Source organism: Maniola jurtina, chromosome 1 (genome assembly GCF_905333055.1).
Source record: "Maniola jurtina chromosome 1, ilManJurt1.1, whole genome shotgun sequence".
NCBI lineage: Eukaryota > Metazoa > Arthropoda > Insecta > Lepidoptera > Nymphalidae > Maniola > Maniola jurtina.
This window is the reverse complement of record NC_060029.1, coordinates 6231605-6246834: the sequence shown is the minus strand read 5'-3', so window position 1 is coordinate 6246834 and position 15230 is coordinate 6231605.

Here is a 15230-nt window from a genome sequence, read left to right as displayed (position 1 = left end):
TGAGAGTTCTCCAGTTCTCAAGGGTGTGTGAACTGTGAAATCTGCCAATACGCACTTGGCAAGGCGTGGTATACTAGGGCCAACACCAATTTCACTCTGAAAGAAGACCCGTGCTCAGTAGTGGGCCCGAGCGTTTGCTGGCGCCTTCGCCTTTTTGGAGTGTTTTTTTTTTTGTTAAAAGTGGCCGGTTTTTGTGTTTTACTGGTGTTTTTTGGTGCTGGAACATGCTGAAACCGGCTGGAACTGACTGGGAAGCGCTTTAAAGGGGCGCCGCGCGTATGTCGGCGAGCGCCGGCACAGACGAAGTCCATACTTATATAGTTTCCCTAACTTGTAAATAACTACAAACTTGGCATTGGCTAATCTTTGTAAAGCCAGACGAGAGAAAAAAAAAGACTCCTTTGGCGTAGGAGGAATCAATGAACCTTCTTAGATATGCGATGATATTTCTATAATGTCGCAAACGTGCAAAAGTCCTAAGCACTCGAATCGACTGTCCCAGGCTCATCTTCGAGCCATTTCCTGTTCAGACATAACCGGGACTCAGACAGCTTTCAAATACGAGTAATACCGTCTTAGCTGTGGCATCTTCTAGTGTAAGATCAAATCAGAATCATCTGTACCTACTCATTTTCTTTATTTCTATTAATTGTGCCTACATACTACTTAACTTCTATAGTGTATTTCAATGCGGCTTTTATAATCGTTACGTCATTTCACGAGGAAGGTACCTAGGTTTATAATATGTTATGTTATAAAATAAGTTGGCCCACATACTTACCATCTTTACACATACTAAAAGTACACCTACCTATAATGATTTCTGTGCGATTTACCAACTCCCCCGAGAAGTGGAAAACTGGCATTATTTTAATTTTCCATTTGTCCCCAAATTGAAGTTCAGTACTTAATGAATATCTTATAAACGAGTATGTAAGTAAGAACCAATGTGAATTTCAAAATTTTCTGTTTTAATTTGTGAAGTATGTATTAGAGAAAAAATCACACTAATATTATAAAGGCGAAAGTTTGTATGTGTGTGTGTGTGTGTATGTTTGTTACTCCTTCAGGCTGAAACTACTGGACGGATTGGGCTGTTTAGAATGGAGATAGATTATACTCTGGATAAGCACATAGGCTACTTTTTATCCCGGAAAATCAAAGAGTTTCCACGGGATTTTTAAAAAACTACATCCACGCAAACAAAGTCGCGGGCATCAGCTAGTAATTTAAATTTTCCATCACATTACAATACACGTTTTAACCCTACCTTATCGATTTTATAATGTCTAAGATAGCTTTATCGAAGATGCTAGATAGATTATGTAAAGTGTTGATAAAATTATCGAGAATTACATAATTTACAAAAAACATTATTAACTGGCAAAGAATATCTAAGTATCTAATTCTGCCACACCTTATAGTAAATTTTTCGCATTCAAGCGTAAACTTAGAAACAATGAGAAATGCGTAGTTACATAACATAAATAAAAGCTGCATTCTAACCATAAATGTAATAGTAGTGGAGAGCAAAACGCAGACTGTTTACGTTCGCTGAACAGAAATAAGTTGTTTCTAAACCGTTGTTGCAATTGTGTAGGTACCGTGTACCGCGCTCATTCATCTTAAACCTTTTCAGATGCGAAGTTTAAGGCGTGATTTATTTTACACCGGGCTTATTTCTGAATTGGATTACATACTGTTGAAACAATATTATTCCCTACTAGGTGATGCCCGCGATTTCGTCTGCGTGGATTTTTTCTTAAAATCCCATAGGAACTCTTAGATTTTCCGGCACACAGAGTACTTGAATATATTCAAGTCCTCGGGATGTAAGCCATCTCTGTACCTTTCGTCAAAACCGGGTTAGACGGCCCCGAAAAGCTTGCAGACATATTTATTTGGATGACAATGTGTCAAGTTATTTATGTAGCTAATGTCCGTACCGTGTCGTCTCTGTATAGCGATTTTGGTCCGGGCGCATATGTATTGAAAAACCGGCCGCAGCCGTGTCAACTGGCAAGGCAACCGCAGCTTTCCTCACCCACAACCACTATTCGTACCTCTTCCCTCTTTAATGCACCCACAGCTTTCCTCATCCATAGACACTACTTCTCACCCTCTTTAGGTAAATCATCGGGCTATCATACTGAAAGTCATCCTGAACTGCGTTTACTTGTACATGGTCTTCATTCTAGACTTTCCCTGTCCGTGCACGGTGTAAAATAAATCTGGTCTTATTCTCGCTGAGGTGGATGTAGAGACGCACCGCCACGTTCGGGAGACAAAAACGTTCATTTGCAATGGCCTTCCCAACACGGACCCCGTATTTATCCAGTGTTAACGTACCGCATAGTAAGGGAACACCGCTTTGACTAACGCATACCCCTGAGTCGCTATAAAACCATAATAATTTTAGGGAAAAAACTCGCTTTTCATAATCGCTAATTAGCTTAATTATCACAAATACGCGTGCATTTAATTAATTATTATGAGTTGGGCACAGTTTGAAAATTTATTTTTAATGCCAGCATAAATGCATTTAGCTAGTAGATCTACCTCACGGTCAGTGATGATTGATGAACGATGAAGTACACAGGTTCTAAAGATCGTTAATAAATTAACCCAAAATATGTAGAATGGAATAAGCGGTGATAGCCTATAAGTAGAGCTTGTCTATTTTGAAATGACGCGCCCCACCACCACAATTTACAGATCTAAGTCAACAAAATTATGTAGTGGGGCGCGTCATTTCAAAATAGACAAGCTCTACTTATAGCATCCTAATCGGGGAATCCGAAAGATCTCGGGCGCGCACCTTAAACTTTTCGGAACGGTAAAGAAAAATATCGGGATCGTGAGGAGACTTGCATGCCGAGACTTCTCTATAATGTTCTCAAAAATGTGTGAAGTCTGCCAATCCGCATTTGGCCATTGGTAGACTATGGCCAAAGACCAAGCCAAAGACCTATGCTTAGTAGTGAGCTAGTGATGAACCGATGATGATTAGAATGGAATCAGGATTTCCTTCAACAAATGCATAATCCTCTACATACGCTTCCCTAGACCCTAACACTTTCGGGTTCTAATGTCTGTTATGGTATAGACTCCAAATGATGCAGTTGTAAAGATAAGAATTGCCATGTTGTCTTGGCTATACAGTGCAAGTGTAGGCAATCGCCATACGGCTTTACTGTGATTTAGAGGCCATTTTTCATGTGTATTGCACGAACCGGGAACGAAGATCAGTTTTGCCCGCAATCCTCCCGCACCGCAATCAATTCAATGCTTTTTATTACCTCCCGTCCAATGGGCAAACAATGGTCTGGAATGAAAAGAAAATAAGACAGTTTTCGGAGTTTTATTTACCGGAAAATTTAATGATCAGCTAAATATGTACCCGATTTTCAATATTTTTTGTGAATAATAATAGCAGGAAAACTAGACAAATATACTTAATTATAATTTTTCTGAGCTTAATGATTTAAGAAGTTTGAGCCTGTATTACGTTCTAAAAAATAGGTACCTACCTATTGTTACAAAACAAAAAAAAATTAGTAGTTAAAATATTTTTATCACGGACCAAAATATTTGAAAGGATCTGACATGAATAATGAACAAGATGGAACTGAAAGGTCTCGTGGAAAAAGTACAAGTTAATTTCGTTGGGAAAATGAAAAAAAATGGAGGCAGTTTCTAAAACGGCCAGTGGGTCAAAAGGTTCTAATGGTGAGCCCGAAAGCCAATTATATCAATTAAATACTTCACCGCTAAACTGGACCGCTCTCAACGTCAATTTTTTTTAGCTTTTTTTGCATTAAATATGTGAAACACCCTGTCGGGTTTCGTGTTTCTGCACGAATATGATCCAAGTCAAGAATGAATATGCCTGATTTCTTTGATGTAGGTATCTATCTGAATCGTATACCTCTACAGGGTGTTTGGTAATTAGTATATAATGACGATACGTACCCATGCTACTTTGATCTGATAAAAGTGCTGAAGTAAAATGACGAAATAAAATTATAAAAATTTCCATACAAAATTTCAAATTGTTTTTATGGCCAAGTTTTCATGGCCCTAATGTGCCCTAACTCGCTGAGATCGTTGGCCTCAGCCTATCTTAAGATGGCCAACGATCTCAGTGAGTTAGGGCACATTAGGGCCATGAAAACTTGGTCATAAAAACAATTTGAAATTTTTTATGGAAAATTTTTATAGTTTTATTTCGTCATTATACTTCAGCATTGTGTTAATCAGATCAAAGTAGCATGGGTACGTGTCGTCATTACATACTAATTACCAAACACCCTGTATAAAGACTCTTGAGAACCGTCATCGAGATACACTTTACCGTGACTTTGCCTGACTATTGGTGAGAATAAAATCCGAATAAAGGTATAACTTATTGTGATTCGCGCTTTTAAACAGACCAACTCGACGGGCTGATCTTAGTTAATAATATATGTACTTATGATAGAGGAGTGGTTCCGACATCAATGGATGATACGATTTGTAATGATGTCATCATCAGTCAACAACAGACAAACGTGTCACATTTGCATTTAAGTATGTGCGACTAAAGTAAAGTAGTCAGATGATGGAGACCGATTCTTTATTTGATTTTACGTAACTGAGATTGTAAAAGATCTTCATATTTCTCCATTTCAACAAGTGTGGCCTGTTGCTTCGATATAAGCGGTCATACTATTTGCAATTCCTACGGTCGCAAGTCAAAAACATCCTGCAGATATTAAGTTATATTATGAAATTTTGCATTTTACTACTTTCTGTTGCTGCAATCTCGGTGGAGTTTCACAAAAGTGCACGATCTATTTAAATATGACGCACCTTAAAGAAACCTCTATATTTTCTCCTTTAACTAAAATAATATTAGGAAAGAAAGCTATTAATGAGTCGCTTTATGGTCGCTTCAATAAAAATATACAGTTCGGTAAGTGGATTCATCACCAGATAAAAGAGTCAGGCAGACATAATATCACAGAAATCAATTCGTACATCCGAAATCCAGACCTCAAAACCTAGTAACTAGTAGGAGTAGTGCGTTAAAGTGCGCTAGTTCTAGGGTCACCAGATACATGTATTTTTTTAGATCAGATACAAGTTAGTCTTTAAGTGCAATCTTACCTGGTGGTAAGTGATGATGCAGTTTAAGATGGAAGCGGGCTAACCTGGAAGTGGTATGGCAGTTTTTTTTTTATAAAACCCTTATCCCGTTGGTTACAGCATCGTACCGGAAAGCTAAATCGCTTGGCAGCACAGCTTTGCCAGTAGGGTGCTTCAGCACCAGCATAAGCTTTTATGTAAAACTTTTGTATGACCATTGACCACGGTTCAGTAATCTCAAACATAAAACCTTTGCCTTTTCACTTTATATTACAATTTTGTTATAAGTAATAGACTCAAAAATACCTATTACCTTTTCACTTCATAGATATTACAATTTTGTTCTAGTAGGCATCCAAAATACAGTGGCTGGCTGGTTATCATGTAAGTAAAGACGCAACTAACAAACGGACATTCAGTAACACAGGAGCACAAAGAGCTTGTAGTGGTTGCTTTGAACCAGATGAATGTTACGAATCACACGCGCTCGTTAGTCCATGAATGCGTCGTAATTGAGTCGTCTTCGTCGTCACATCGTAAAAATTACAACTCTTTTGCTCTCGTAAATCACTAGTCTTGCGACGTCTTGGCGCCTTTTTAAATAAATCTTTCTGCTTGAGAGTTGAGACACTTAGCCAAATTAGAAAAATTTCGTAAGAATCAAATCCTTCACGAAATATTTTTAATTGGGCTACAAATACCTATTTTGGGCTGGCTACGCTTTGCAGCACAGCTTTGCAGTGACTAGTTATTGTTATTACGAGCATATTTTGCCCGCGACTTCGCCCTGTATATACAATTATACTTACATAATAATCCATAGCCTATATCTAGGTATAGCATTTGGGAATAATGTAACTTTCTATGTATGACTTATGAGTGAAAGGATTTATGAAATTGTGTGAATAGTTTGGTGATTACTTACCCCCCTATTTATTTATTCATTGCTTAGAACATGGTACAAAACATATTAATATTATGGATATTACATTATACTTAACATAGATCAGCATGTTCGATCGTAATCGGTCAATTAAGACGTAATTAATTTTTTTTATCAAGACATTCAATAACAGACAGACTCCTACATCCAAACTTTACTTCTTTATAATATTAGCAGAACAAAAGTGTACATTAGCAGTTTTTTAACAATGTACCTACTAGTAGATCTAGTAGATAAAAACCATAAAAACGTAATTATAACTATTTATAATCATGGAGGTATGAATACTGACTTGTGCAACCCACTTTGCTTATCATTGGGGGTGTAAGTATAACAGTAATCGTAATGTAACTTAGGTAAACCGCCTGTCAAACAATTACTTAAAATATCAAATCCTGCTCTATTAAAAAAATTTAAGTATTAGCTTTGTAATTTTACTACGGGATTATTAACAAGTAGGTATACATATCATATTATGTCACAGCTCGTAAAAGCTTTAGTATCTTGTACATAGTCACACGGAATCGCTAACGATTCTCTAACCATGCTCGACTCCCGTAAGCTTATTACGAAAGTTACCTACTTACTGTCCTAATTTCAAACAAGTGTATTGTGGACTGAAGCCTGCTACATTTCTGAAGTTTAAGCTATTAGACGTGCACTTTAATTTAATAAAATGTACCTTAACCTACTTCCATCTAGAAACTAGAAAGCACTTATTTATTCTAGAATTTGAACAGCGTTCTCTTTGTAATCCAACCCAGAGTGTTATAAGTACCTATAAAAAGTTTCTGATAGGAAATTATAGCATCAGTACTTATTTAGTAGCTAGCGAATATGACGAAATGGAACAAGATAGCAAGGAAAGCATACAAAAAGTAGGGAGGTCTACCTATTTTTTCCCGGAAACACAGAGTTCCCATGAGATTTACAAAAAAGTCTAGATCCACGCGGACGAAGTACTAGTGGGCGAAAGTGCTAGTAGATTATATAAATGTTTATCTTGGACAAAATCAGCACTTAGAGAAATTGTTAGGATTTTCTTTCCCCTCTTCCTTATTCTTGCTCCGGAAACAGAGAAAACAGCCTTGTGTCTTTTAGCTGTCTTGTAAGAACCTTCGCGTACGCTCTCAAGGAGGAGCATACGAGATTACACATGAGATTGCAAAAGCAAAACAATAGTAGCGCATTCTGTATGGCGAAGACGAAGCACATTCTGTATACGCCCCGCGTTAGACGTAGTGTCCGAAAAGAAAAATGTGGAACGAGGGCCCAGAATAGGTTGGGGTCGACGACCCCTCAGGCGCCGTCTGCACCGCCTTAAGAAATCTGACATTATTTAGCACGATCTATGATAACTGCCAACTATATTCACACTAGTGCATGGCAGCGATAACGTTCTAAGGAGGGAGCCTTAATAACGATCGTAAAGAGGGTAGCTTTCTCATTTAAGAGGTAGGAGGATTCAATGATAAACAAAATTGGTTCCTGTTCTGTTTTGTTTGTAATAAATTGCCAAGATCGATGTGAACCATAAATCTGTCCCTGTAGAGTTCTGGAAGCAGCTCCATTATTTACAACCTCAGATGCAGGAGTCTAAGGTGTTTGACAAATGATGAATGTTACCACGGTTATAACTTATTACTTCATAAGTCGTCACCACATTCCACAATATGACATTGTATTTTTGGAATAAAAATAATAAAATGTTAATAAAACTGATGCAAAATAATATATAATCGCATTTGATTATTAAAAACTCTTTAATGCTAGAAAGCTTTCAATATAAATTAGGACTGCTCATAAAAAAGACGTTAAGCTCTGAAGTCTGAAGGGCAAATCTTCAAATCTGAAGTAAAATTAAAGTTAAGGTAAAGTTTGTCAGCTGCCAATAGGCTTACTTTGGTTCAATTATAAAGCCTCTATCTCCTCTGTAAACAAACCGGCATTGATTGGCTGACGTCTGTGCAATCAACCTCACTGATAAAAGCCGATAGATTCGAAGCAAAGCCACTGATGGTCTGATAAGAACATACATGTTATTTATATTTACGATATTTTACATATTTATTAATAATGCTTATGAAACCTACTTTGAAACCATTGGGTTACCGGAGTGGCAATTGTCAGGTTGACTCTCACACCGATCTACATATGTTTTACGCTGCGTTTTTGCTTATAGGTTATAGATTCAGTGGTGGTCCGTTACCAATGATCTAAAGTTAAACTCTGTGTGATTGCGAGATAAGCGGGAAAAGAACGGAAAATCGATTAAAATTTAGACCTCTCAACTCACGGACAGTTAGACAGTTAAAGAACCCTAAGTTTTGTATTCCGCGTTTATTGTTAAAAATCTATGCTTTCTTTGTTTTAGATGTCGGCTATCGCGCAAGCATCACAATACTTGACCGCGTTAGTTATGAGAAATTATCTTATAATAAGTGAACGATAAACGCAGATCTCTGGTCGCCGAACTTAAAACTGTTGGAAGCAGGATCGTCGTTTGTAACAATAAAATGCAAGTGCGTGCGAGAAGCGTGCCGCGTATAAACGGCAATTGACAAGCAAACGTATATCTTCATTAAGAGAGTCTGGTACTTACATTTAACCGTTGCTTATGTATTACTTGCCTGTGCAAGCCTCGTACGCTCAGCTAATAGCAACAACTCTTTAATGTCTGCCAATCACGCACATGACTTCACTGTTTCTTGAATAAAAGACAATGTGGAAAGTTGCTTGTCTTATTACAATATTTCCGGCTAACTTGTTAGGATTAGATAGAATTAGTCCCTATAACTAAAACAATAACATACCTACCTACTTACCTCCTAGGCCTTACCTTTAAGTGATCATGTACCTATCTACCATATTCTTATTGCCTTGCAATAACATGGTAAATACATGATAGTTGCTAGGTTTATAATTACATTAAATTACGTAACCTCTGAAGAAGTCATTTGTAAATTATTAATTTCTCATGTATAAAATCCGTTTACATAATATATTATTCAAGACAAAGGTACTGTTGCAATACAATGCATTCAGTATACACATAGATCTACAGTCTACACGGAGAGATATGGACTTGTAGTCGTCAACGCCGCCTCATTTTATTAAAATAATTTTGAAGTTGGTAAATCCATGTATTGAATTATATGGATTTATATAAAATGTACCGAAAAAAGTACTTAGACTGCTTGAAATTCCGAACAACGAAGACGCTCCAGACATCTATAATAATCTGCTTTCAATTACATCTGCTACGTACAAGATATTATTACATACCTACATTCTCAATCTCGTTTTTATGCATTGTATTTTGTAGCAATAAGAACAAAGACAGAAATAGAAGCTTAGCTTTATTGATTGTAATGCTGAGTCTATAGCCTGCTCTCCGTAACAGTTTTCAAAAAGTTTTTAAATTACTTGTTTATCTTTAGACTTAAATCGAGTTTATTACAATGTAATAAAATTATGCATTTTCATTTTAACGAGTTTAGGGTCGCAAAATGTTCGTCCGGCGACAATGAATTAAAGCAATCAAACTTCTAAAAGCCCTTCTTAATTACTCTGTTCGAAGTCAATTGACGTCTGACCTAAATCTGCATTTGAATAAGAAGGCGGTAGTCTTCCAACAAGTTTAGAACAATCTCTCCATCTTAATAACTCCAATCTGGCAGTTTGATTGTAAGCAGAGATGCTGCAGTGTGAGGAGGCTGACGTTTGACTAAGTTTTCTACTTGGCGACGGACGGGCCTGTTGATACAAGATAATAATACTATCATGTCTGGCTTTTCAACTATCCAAATTAGCACGAGCGATAAATATTGATGCTTTATAATAATAATTCAAAATACATAGACTGCTAAAATCATAACCCTTCCTTTCGGCTTTGCCGTAGTCGGGTAAAAAGAGGTTGGGTTTGTTTTAGGTTTTGACGGATACAGACTACAGAGGTAGCTTGGATCTCGGAGTTGGACATAGGCTATTTTATCCCGGAAAATTGAAGAGCCCCCATGATATTTTAACTTAAATAAATCCAAGCAAACGAAGAAGCAGGTAAGTATTATCTTGAACGGAATAATTATTGTTTATCAAGAAAAACCGGCCAAGTGCGAGTCGGACTCGCGCACCGAGGGTTCCGTACTACAAAAGAAGTTAAACGGTAAGAATCATTTTTGTTAACGAACCGCAAAACTAACTTTGTTTGTAGAGGTTTACTGTTAATATCAAAAAAACTATGATAGAGCGTTAATTTTATTTTCCTGTAAAATATACATTTAAAATTTTAATGACCATAATTATTTCAGATTTTCCGACAGGTAAACTTCAGAGATAAGGGGGAGTCTGTTGTCCGAACCGAACTCAACTTTACAACAATCTTCATAAACAGAAACGATTCATTTATTTGAATAAGAAGACGAAAATCTTTTAGCAAGTTTTGCACAATCGTTCCATCTTAATAAATCCAATCTCTCGGTTTGATTGTAAACAAAGCTACTGTAATGTGAGGAAGCCGACATTTGACATAGTTTCCTGTTTGGCGCCAAGCTCGTCAACGCAATTCGCAAGATGAAGGCTTTTCGTTTCGAGTAAATTAGCTCAATTTCAAACTTTCTTATTCATTTTAATAAGAAAACGAGTATCATCCAACAAGCTTAGTACAACCACTCTATCGCAATCATAATAATCCCTCAGTTTTATTCTTGGACTGAGACAATGTTACTTAGTTGATGGTTTGATTATAAACAGCCTTATTCAAGTACTAGATGATGCCTGCAACTTCATTCACGTGTATTTAAGTTCTTAAAATCCCACGGGAACTCTTTAATTTCCTAGGGCCAAAAGTAGCCTTTGTCCTTCCCCAAGATGCAAGCTATCTTTTGTTCCAAATTTTGTCAAATTGGGTTAAACGGATGGGTTGTGAAAAGCTTTAAAGACAGACAAAACAAATCCAAACCACGCTGTAAAATACCACCTGCTATATTTTATTTGCAGCTAATACGGTTTCTCATAAAAAATACTTTGTATAATCGCGAAGTGAATGAAGCCTCGGCTAAAAAGAATATTGAGGTGAAAGTAAAGTTTTTGTTTCGTTCAACAGATCTTAAATCAATAAAACCTATCCGAAATGCGAGCTGTGAGTTGTGACACAATCTCGAATAGCCAATAATGCATTCTGAGCTCAATCTATCTTATCCGATTCATAAAACTTTCCAAGAGCCAAGATACGAAGGATCGAGTTCACAATAGTTTTTCAGGCGAGATTTCCTATACCACTATTCGATTTTATATTATTATTTTTGTGTTGTTTCTTCTTTCATTTATATAATAACGTTTTTAGTAACGTAGTAAACAAGGAACCCTTATAAGTAGTTTCGCTATGTCCGTCTGTCTGTCTGTCCGTCCGTCCGTCCGTGGCTTAGTTTAGAGGCTACTAGTACCTACCTACAGTAATTTGCCATGGGTTTAGTATCTACATTCATCGTATAGAGCTGTCATAGCATAGTGGTTAGAACGTCCGACTCCAAATCGGAAATCGGGGGTTCGATCCCGGGCACGCACCTCTAACTTTTCAGTTATGCGCGTTTCAAGCAATTAAATATCGCTTGCTTTAACGGTGAAGGAAAACATCGCAAGGAAACCTGCATGCCTTAGAGTTTTCCATGAAAACTCTAAGGCATGCAGGTCTCCTCACGATGGCATGTGAAGTCTGCCAATCCGCATTGGGCCAGCGTGGCAGACTATGGCCTAAACCCTTCCCACTCTGAGAAGAGACCCGTGCTCAATAGTGGGCCGGCAATGGTTTGATCATGATGATGATAGTATCTACGTAGCTTTGCCCGCGTGATTTACACTCTACAGTACTAGTACTCGTATTTCGGTTAGTAGGTATGTTCTATCTATGGTCTGGTATCCAATTACGAGATGTTGAATAACTAGAGCCGTGAACCATCACGTCTGCTAGCCTTGTGTGGTGCATGGCGTGCCGACTCGACCGTTCCGATATATCCTCTGTTATTACTATCTGTCCGAGGTTGTCGAGGACATAAAAATATGAAGGGACAATAAATTACAAGCAATAATATTCGGAATAGGCTAATGAAAACAAATAATAATTTAAAAAATTAAAAACAATAAGCTCCACCATTTAGATTTTTTTTTTAATATTTATAGCCAAAACCACTCGAGGTAATAATAAGGATTCTAACGATATCCCATAGGTACATCTAAATCTGTTCAGGCATTTAGAAGTTATGGTGGAACAAAGAAACTCATATACTTACATGAATACTGAAAACATTTAGTCCTTAACTCCTTACGTTCCTTTTCGTGTGATAAATTATTATTGCCATAACAAGCTATTGGTATAAATTAATTCTTATTTCAATGAATATAATTAAGACTTTTAGTCCAGTCATTTTTTATAAACTTAATTTATTTCCTCTAGTCTAGCCCTATGAAATATTGTGCTACCATAGTCAAGTTATCTAGATATTTGCATCCTATATTAATAGTAACAGCACCAATGTATTCCCAAAACGTGACCTAGACAATTTACAATGGACATTGGTAATAATACGTACCACATTTAGCTAGTAGGTATATCTATAACACTCACGTGGCTATATCCACTGTCTTTCGGACTGTCAAATGCACAATTAGTCCAGTAATTTCGTACCTAAATGTAATCGTCCAGTAAATGTACAATGCAGTTATATTATGTACTCACACATAAGTTTGTTACGGAAGTGCTTATAGAATTTGTAATGTGTGGTGATTTTCAAAAAAAAATTTAAGCCCACGGAAAGAAAAGCGGGGACATCGTCTATTTGATACAGAAAGAGCTTGCTTCGAGACAGACCGGTACTTTTTCTCTCGGAAAATCAAAGAATTTCCACGGAATTTAGGAAAAACCAAGAATAAAACTTTTAGAGGGCGTCTTGCAGGGGATTGCCACGATATTAGGTGTCTGGCAATGCATGGCGTGATTTCAAAAAAAAAAAATTCAAAATTCAAAATGTTTTTATTCAATTAGACTTTTACAAGTTCTTTCGAATCGTCAAAAGCATCTACCACTGGTTCGGAATGCCTTTCCTACCGAGAAGAACCAGCAAGAAACTCGGCGGTTGCTCTTTTCAAAGATTTGATATACAATATTATGCCATGTATAAAAGCAATTGAAGTCCTGCGCATTGCTGGAGCGAATCGAAGTTCAAATCCACGCTTTTTTATCATTTACATAATCTTCGATAGTATAATATGCTTTTCTCAAGAGCATATTTTTAATAGATTTTTTGAACCTGTGTAAAGGCAAGTCCAAAATTGACTGAGGAATTTTGTTATAGAAGATTATACCCATTCCCACAAATGACTTTTGGACCTTCCTGAGACGGAGTGTAGGAGTCGCAAGCCTGTTACGGTGTCTAGTCAGCCTGTTGTGTAGATCGCCAACCTTCTTGTAACTAAGAATATTTTGTCTTACAAAAATTATGTTGTTGTAAATATATTGAGAGGCTACGGTAAGGATACCTATTTCCTTAAATTTTTCTCGAAGTGAATCGCGTGGTTTTAAGTTATAAATTGCGCGTATTGCCCTTTTTTGTAATACAAAAATTTTCCCAATATCTGCCGCTCTACCCCATATTAAGATTCCATAAGACATAATACTATGAAAATAAGCAAAATATACTATCTTTGCGGTCTCCACGTCAGTTAATTGTCGAATCTTTCTAACCGCGTAAGCAGCAGAGCTTAGTTTGCCAGCAAGAGTTGATATATGGGTGCCCCATTGCAGCTTCGCATCTAAGGTTATCCCCAAAAATGTAGTAGTCTCTTCTATTTTCAAAATATCATTATTTATCATTAAATTAATGTTACTTGTGTTCTTGGTATTGGGCAGTGCGAATTCAATACACTTAGTTTTTTTTGCATTTAAAAGTAGATTATTTACAGTAAACCAGTGAGTTACCTGAGATATGGCACCATTTATATCGTCAAAATTGTCCTTATTTCTATCGACTTTAAAAATCAAAGACGTATCGTCAGCAAATAGTACGATATCGCAAATATTTTGGACTACATATGGTAAATCGTTTATGTATACTAAGAACATGAAAGGACCTAGAATAGAGCCTTGAGGAACACCCATTAGTGAGGCTGATCCGGATGACTTCACATCATTCACACATACTGTTTGAATACGATCACTAAGATAGGACGCAATGAGACCAAGCGCAGTGTCTTTGATTCCATAGTGGCTCAATTTAACTAAAAGAGTCTCGTGCTCAACGCAATCAAATGCCTTGGATAAATCACAGAAAATACCAATGGCATTCTGTGACCCCTCCCACGCATTGAATATATGCTTTAACAGCATTGCGGCCGCGTCGGTTGTTGATCGACCTTTAGTGAAGCCATACTGTTCAGAATGGAGTAGCTTATTTAAATTGAAATGCTGAAGCAGTTGGTTGAGCATGATTTTCTCAAATATCTTGCTCAGTGTTGGCAAAATTGAAATTGGCCTGTAATTGTTTGGGTCACTTTTGCTACCCGATTTAAAAAGAGGTATCAATTTACTACATTTCATGAGATCTGGAAAAGCGCCTGTATCCACAGACTCATTAAAAATTAAGGCTAGATATGGCGCAATAATATCAATACTACATAATCTAATACAATTTCTAATACTATTCCGAAGAAAATATAAAAAATTGACTTTACACTTTGACATAACATGTTTTACACCTTTGCTACCTATTATCTCCCAAAGCCACCATGATCAAAACTTTATAGTCACTGTTCGTTCCTCCCTGTGTCGGGGACAATACGCAGAGAAACTTTCAGCTTTTATAAAATAGCGAAGGTCTGGCACTCGCCGGATCTTAATCCAAACGATAAAGTCCGTTAAAATAGTTGTAACAAAATATACATACATACCTACTTAATCCTTTGTGGATAGTTATCTTACTATAGAGTCGTAAAGGGCTCTTCAAAAACTTTGTAGAAACTACGGTATCTTACTTGCTAATTAATTTATACAGCTGCTTCTCTGTTGTTCACTTAATCTCTTTAGTTATTGTATTGTTGCTACTAAAATTCTGTATTTACGTACCTACTATGTATGATCAAGAAAATACCTTATGTAATATGTTATGAC